The sequence below is a fragment of the Pinus tabuliformis genome, chromosome 1_2 (genome assembly GCF_031772625.1).
Source record: "Pinus tabuliformis cultivar Carrire ecotype Pingquan chromosome 1_2, CPIR1, whole genome shotgun sequence".
NCBI classification, from domain to species: Eukaryota; Viridiplantae; Streptophyta; class Pinopsida; order Pinales; family Pinaceae; genus Pinus; species Pinus tabuliformis.
The window spans coordinates 549,447,269-549,454,482 of record NC_142298.1 but is presented as its reverse complement, the minus strand read 5'-3'; the positions used below and the strand labels follow the sequence as shown (position 1 = coordinate 549,454,482).

Sequence of the window (7,214 nt, the reverse complement as noted above, 5' to 3'; positions counted from 1 at the left end):
AAATAGAAAGCACACGAATAGAAATTTTAAAAAACCAAAAGAATCAACCCATCCTTCTCCAAAAAGGAGAAAAGCAAGAATTGAAATTTAAAAGAACCAATAAGTAATGAACTCTCAATTCAAAAATCGACAGGAGAATTCGGACGACGGCAACTCAAGAATTTTGTGCTCTACAGTCTTGCATAGACTCTCGAGGCCTTTCATACGATGGTCATGATTTTTGCAGACTATGAGCCCAACTGGCACTGTGACATAGAGAAACCCTTTGACGATTTCCTTTCCATGAAGCATGGGTTCGAATCCTGCAGTTCCACGGGATCTGTCTGTTCCATGGATCGGACGTCATGGGGCTGGGACAGAGGGAGTGGAGTTTCAACGGTTTCTGAATGGGTCTCATTTGTGATCAGAAATATAAAGTTGGGGTTCAGCAGTCCACGTTTTTCATCGGGTGCTTGATCAGTAATTTTGATAATTTTACCTCCGAAGCTTCATATGCACTTTGCTGCTGCTAGATCATTAAGAATTTACAGTTATTGGATCTTGATGTTTATTTACTGATGCGGGTGCAGGGATATCTGGGCAATTGTCAGATTCTTTGCTGGGAGGGAAGGGAGTGCTGAGGTTGGTCTGTATTTGCAACACCATCCTCAGTTTCTTGACGGCCTTCTCGCCCAATTTCTGGGTTTATTTGATTCTCCATTTATTGACGGGAATTAGCATTGGCGGCGTTCGGCTATCGTCCTTTGTTTTGGCAACTGAACCTGTCGAGTCGTGTAAGAGAGGACGAGTTGGCATGTTGACTTTGTATTTCTTTTCCCTCGGCATAGCTCTGCTTCCAGCTCTCTCCTACTTGTCTGGTAGCTGGAGATATCTATACATAGTCGCTTCGATTCCTTTGGCCTTGTATTGCTTTTTTGTTCTGCCATTTGTATCAGAGTCCCCCCGATGGTACCTTGTCAAGGGCAGGCTGGAAGATGCCATGAAAGTCATGAGATCGATTAAGCATGTTTACAGAATGTTTTGTCAATGAATGCTTATGTTTCTTATGTTGATTTGTATTAGCCATGAATTTTATTATAAAATTGTATGTGTGTATTTTATATAGATTTAATTAAGCCTTATCTTTTTATTGTATAATATTTTAATGTTTATTTATTATATTGAGTTTTAATTATAATGAGATTTGTATTTTTTCTTTTTTCTTTTTTAATTGTATTTTCATTTGCCATTTAAAGGTTAATAAGTTAATTCCAACATTTGAAACAAAACATAAATTTTTTGATCACATAATATTTTAAGATTAAAAAAAAAAAACATAATTAGTAACTATTTTTAATAAATATTACTACTACACCAATAATAATGTGATTAATGCAAAATTTTATCATAATTTATTTTCATTAATGTTGATAAATTAATATGTTTAAAAAAAAATATCCATTAACATCTTTAATGGTTTAACATATTAAATCAATATATTAAATCATCTCTCCATGTTGATATGTAAAAGAGCCCATATCAACAATGCAAAGTTTTTGGGGCATTTAAGTTTACACCTTCACGTGGTTGACCCTATTAGTAGAGATTATGATCTCGAAGCAAGGAGGAGCTTTTTAAATTGTCAATGCAAATTATCATAACACATATTTAAAAATAAATATATTTAACTATTTTAAAATATAACATTTCAAACAAATGAACACGAGTCAATCACTACATTATTATATAAGAAAATATTAATTCAATCAAATCTTTTCATGAATAAATTGACCTATTAATATTAAGTCTCCTTGCTTCTCTTGGGAAATTTCATATGTTGAGCTAAGGAAAGATGGAAAATATGATTCGTCCAACAAGAGAAACTTGAGGGAACCTATTAGATCAGTGCCTATGCTAGTATCTAAACTGGTCAACTCAGTGTAAGTCTTCTTGTGCGTTAGCATTTTTCTAGTCTAGTAGAGAAGGGAAAAGGGGAGAATCTTAACCACTTTTCAACATGTTAACAATGGAAGTTAACATGTTGAGGCATCAATGTTTCATAGCGATTCTCACCTAATTATTAGACCCTTATGCTAAGATATGTTATTTACAAGTGTAGACTACATATTCATGATATGTTTAATGGAATTCTTGTTATGTTTAGAGAAACCTTTTGATGATTTCCTTTCCATGAAGCACAGGTTTGAATCCTGCAGTTCCACGGGATCTGTGTGTTCCATGGATCAGGCATCATGGGGCTGGGACGGAGGGAGCGAAGTTTCGACGGTTTCTGAATGGGTCTCGTTTGTGATCAGAAATATAAAGTTGGGGTTCTGCAGTCCGCGTTTTTCATCACGTGTTTGATCGGTAATTTTGATAATTTTACCTCCGAAGCTTTATATGCACTTTGCTGCTGCTAGATCATTAAGAATTTCAAGTAGTTGTTAAGAATTTGCTTGGTTACAGTTATTGGATCTTGATGTTTATTTACTGATGCGGGTGCAGGGATATTAAAGAGCACCTGTACCACTTCTCTGTCTACCCAAACTCCCTCAAACCCATCTTATCCATCTCCTAACTTGGTTTCTTGCCTCACATTTCCATACTGCCCTCATAACCCTACCTATTGTGCAGCATTACTTCAGTCTTCTTGGAACAAGTCCAGCCATCTACACCTTCTCCTCAATTCTATCCATCAGTCTTTGGGTCATTTCAGGCCCTTACCCTGCCTCCCTATCCATTCATGCACCTTACCTCACTCACCCATCCTCCAAAATCCAATTTTTAAACATCTTGTAGAAAAATTACAGAACATCCTGTAGAAATCCTAAACATCCTGTAGAACCCCTGCAGACTTCCTATAGAAGCTCACGAATGAGGTTTCCTGATAGCCAAACTCTGTGAAACTCTCTGGAAGGGTGTTAGGGACCCCTTAGGCCCTCTCTGTACCATCCCAACCTTTTCCAAGCATTTCCCCTCCTTGATCCACCCCTGCACAGTGAAAATCCAGTTAAAAGCACATGTATGATAATTCTAATAACTTAGTAAAAAATACAAAAAGATGTTTTCTTCAGCTAGAGGCAGTGTAGACACATGTATTTTACCTTCATAGAAGTAATGGCATCTCTTTCCATACTTTGCATTCTCTCCTTTGCGTCAGTAGGACTAGCTGGTAGAATTAGGGTTTGCATTTCTTTTTGGCTTTTAGTTTCTCTCCGCAAGTAGATTAGCTTCCTTTGAGTTAGCTTTCATCCATTAGTTAAAAATCTTCTTCTAAGAGCTCATAGAAGTTGTCTTAAGCCCCTAGCGGACTTGTGCGAGCTGACCAAGTGACAGCTGTGGCAAGAGCTAGTACTTGTGCATATAGCACCGTCGCTTCCAAGTTTGTTACGGCCTACCGGGTTGATAAAATTAAAGAAGGGAGTTCCAGGAGTTGTAGCATTATTGCTGCAATACTGGAGCCCACCAGGCCCCCCTGCTCATCCCTCCTAGTCTACACCTCCTCCTTGGTCTTTTGCACCTCAGTACCATTCCTAGCCAACCAGCCAATCATTTTAGCCATATACTCTGACACAACCTTAGTGAAATGCACCTCCCGAGGGGTAGAGGCCCCCTTATAACAATGCTCCAGGTTTATTTCCTTCACCTCCTACTCAACCACAACTTTTACACCCTGCTCCACCTAAACAACGAAATATTCCTACCCAACTAAATCTAAACCCGAACAATATATAGGCACAGCAAGTGTATAGTGGAGAGACATCTTATCATACTTATGGTGTGGAGATTCAAGAAATCAACCTAAGATCTTGGAGAGTACTCCTGAACAACCAATCTCCACCTCCACCTAGGGAGAGTGAGGAGGAAAGAGAGGAAAGCATGCCTAGAGTGAATCCACCACCATTTCCTGAGAGATTGACTCATCCAATAAAACCTACCCAAAAAGAGAATGAACTTCTCGGTGAATTGAAAATCTATGTGTCAAAATTCCACTTCTCCAAGCCATTAAGGATGTACCCATTTCCAATAAGTTGATTAAAGAGAAGTGTTTCAAACATCCAGGTAGGAGAAAAAGGGACACCCCTACCATTAATGTCATTGGACAATTGTCTGACTTAATGGTTGGCAAGTAATTTTCCCAAAGTATTTGGACCTTGGAAGCCCTGTAGTATATGTACACATCAATGACACCATTGTACCACACACTTTGATTGATCTTGGGGCTACCATAAATGTATTGACTAAGGACACCATGCTCATTCTCAATCTCCAGGGTTCATTAAAAAAGACCAGAATAGCCTTGCAACTTGCAGACCGTTCCATAGTAACCTCTGAGGGGATTGTTGAGGATGTGATGGTCTCCATTGTCTCTTGGGAGTACCCTGTAGACTTCCTAGTTCTCCAACCTAAGGCCAAGCTTACTGGTTATGCTCTCATACTTTGGAGGCCTCAATTAGGCACTGTCGATGCCTACATTGACTGCAAGGTTGGAAATATGACTATAAAAAATGGGCATATATCCAAGTAGTTAGTCTTTTAACCTCTTGCTCAACCATCTCTACAACATGAATTACCTTTATGGCTAGAAGAGGAGGAAGAAGATGAAATCTACTAAGCCCAACTCTATACCTTAGAAATAGCCATGGGAGGAGGACAACCAGATGAAGATGATCTGATTGAACACATACTCCAAAGTCCAACTCTCGACACCTTGTCCTTAGAGGAAGTAGTAAAGGAAACCAAGAGTAACCATTAGATTAACTATGGTTAGTTGATTCAAACTGTGCCCATGTCAGAACAATAGAATTTTTCCCTAAAAGAACTTTGAAATCAACCCCTCTCTTTTTGTACACCAAGAAGAAAGATTATGGAACATGCTAAGGGAACATTTGGATGCCTTTGCTTGGAGTTACAAGGAAATGAAGGGAGTACACCCCTCGGTGTACACTGACCATATTTATATCTAAGAAGGTTGCAAACAAGTTGGACAACCCAAAAGGAGAATGAATCAACCTCTTAAGGATATAGTTAAAGGGAAACTGCAAAAGCCGCTGGATGTAGGATTCACTTACCCTATCTCAAATAGTGAGTGGGTTTCTCCTTTGGTGTTGGCTCCAAAGAAAAATGGGAAGTGGAGGATTTTTTTCGATTATAGAGAGTTAAACAAAGCAACAAAAAATTACCATTTCCCTCTTCCTTTAATTAACCAAGTGCTAGATGGCATGGAAAGGAATTTTTTTTCTCTTTCCTAGATGGGTTGAGTGGGTACAATCATATCCATATTAGCCCAGAGGACTAGTATAAAACCACCTTCACTTATCTTTGCGGTATTTTTTCTTATAGGGTCCTTCCTTTTGGTCTATGCAATGCCCTTGCCACTTTCCGGAGGGCAGCCCTGAGTATCTTTGTCGAGCTAGTCCATGATGCATTAGAAATTTATATGGATGATTTTACACGCTATGGGTGTGAATTCCAGGAGGCTTTGTCCAACTTGGGCAAGGTGCTAAACAAATGCACTGAAATGAACCTATCCCTTAGTCTCGGAAAATGTGAGTTCTTAATGATGGTAGGGACTGTTCTAGGTCATTCAATATCCGAGAGAGGACTACAGGTGGACCCAAATAATATAGCCATCATCCAGAGGGTCCCACCTCTGCAAAAATAGATAGATGTTAGAAGCTTTCTAGGTTTAGTTGGATACTATCATAGATTTATAAAGGATGTCAACAAGTTAGCCTCTCCTTTATCTGGGTTATTGGCCAAAGACTAGGAATTTTTATGGTCAAAATGTTATGAAACCGGCTCACAAAAAGATAGAAAAGATAGATCAACGGCTTAGAATTCATCCTCTTCGAGAGGGAAACCTCCTTTATATTACACAAATGAACAATTCTTTGATGATACAAATGACAACACCTCCTTTCTATATATAGGAGTCTAAGGGGTCATAATATAATCAACGCCGACATAACAATAATAATGTAAGGGCACAATAATAACAATAGTGGGCTTCTATGGGGAACAATGATAAAAATATGGGGATTAAATGGGCACAATGATATAATAAGTGAGTTTTACTAATAACAATAAGGTGTTACAATAGTCGCATAGGGACCTAACATGCCCCTCTCCTTCAAAAAGTGTTGTCCTCAATGCTTGAGTAGTTCTTGATGTTTCTGTATAAAATTCTTGTCCTCTCATGTGGAATCTTCAACGGGTAAGTTCTTCCACTTGATGAGATACTTTGAAATTAATCGATTTCGTAGGTGTTGGGTTCTTGTTTTTGTGACTTCCCAAGCTCCAATATGATTTTTCCTTACTCGTCAAGTTCTGGCAATATTGTTTGAACTGGGATCTTCTGCAACTTTTGAATGAGTGGCCACACTTCTTCATCCTTCTTCCATTCATCCCTTGCTTCATTTATCCAATATGGTTGGATAATAGAAATAATACAAAACAATGCTTCCACATCCTCATCCTTTCTTAAGAGTGCATATGCAACAACATTTTGCTTCCCTTTTTTGTAGATAATTTCAAAGTCATAACCCAACATATTTGTGACCCATTTTTCTACTCTTCTAATTTGTTCTAAAAATTATTTTAGACTATCATGAACCATTTTTACCTTGACATGTCTTCCCATTAGGTAAGGTTGCCGTTTCTTAAGTGCATGTAGTATTGCCAACATTTCCTTCTCATATATAGCTTGCTTGAGATGTAGTCGTAAAAATACCCAATCGCCTACATTAAAACTTCTTTCACTGTGATTTTGATATGCCCAGTTTTCATTCGATTTTGCACCAAAGTGGCATTATCCTTTGAAAGTGGATAAATTGTTGATGCTCGATGTGATATTTCATTGCTTGAATCTTTTTCTTCTTGATATGTCCTTCTATCTTGAGAGTTTGGGGAGTCATAATTTCTTCCAATTCATTAAAATATATGGTTGGATTCATTTCTTGATGCTCGACGTGATCTTTCACTTCTTGAACATTTTTTTCTTGACATGTCCTTCTATCTTGATAGTTTGAGGAGTGGTAATTCCGGCCAATGCATTACAAGATATGGTGAGTTTCATTTCTTTTTTCTCGATGTCATCTTTCACTTCTTGAGTGGTGGGATTCCTTATTTCTATAATTTCACTTTCAATTTTTCTTGCCAACGTGAATTCCTTCTCCAATGAATCAGGTTCCCATAGACGAACCTCATGTTGAATGTTATCCTTTAAAGTCCTG

General features: G+C 38.1%; 1 pseudogene; it reads left to right on the top strand.

The window, feature by feature from the left end:
- Positions 1-207: 207 nt before the first annotated feature.
- LOC149206760 (organic cation/carnitine transporter 4 pseudogene) lies at positions 208-1,030 on the top strand (annotated as a pseudogene).
- The last annotated feature ends 6,184 nt before the right edge of the window (positions 1,031-7,214 follow it).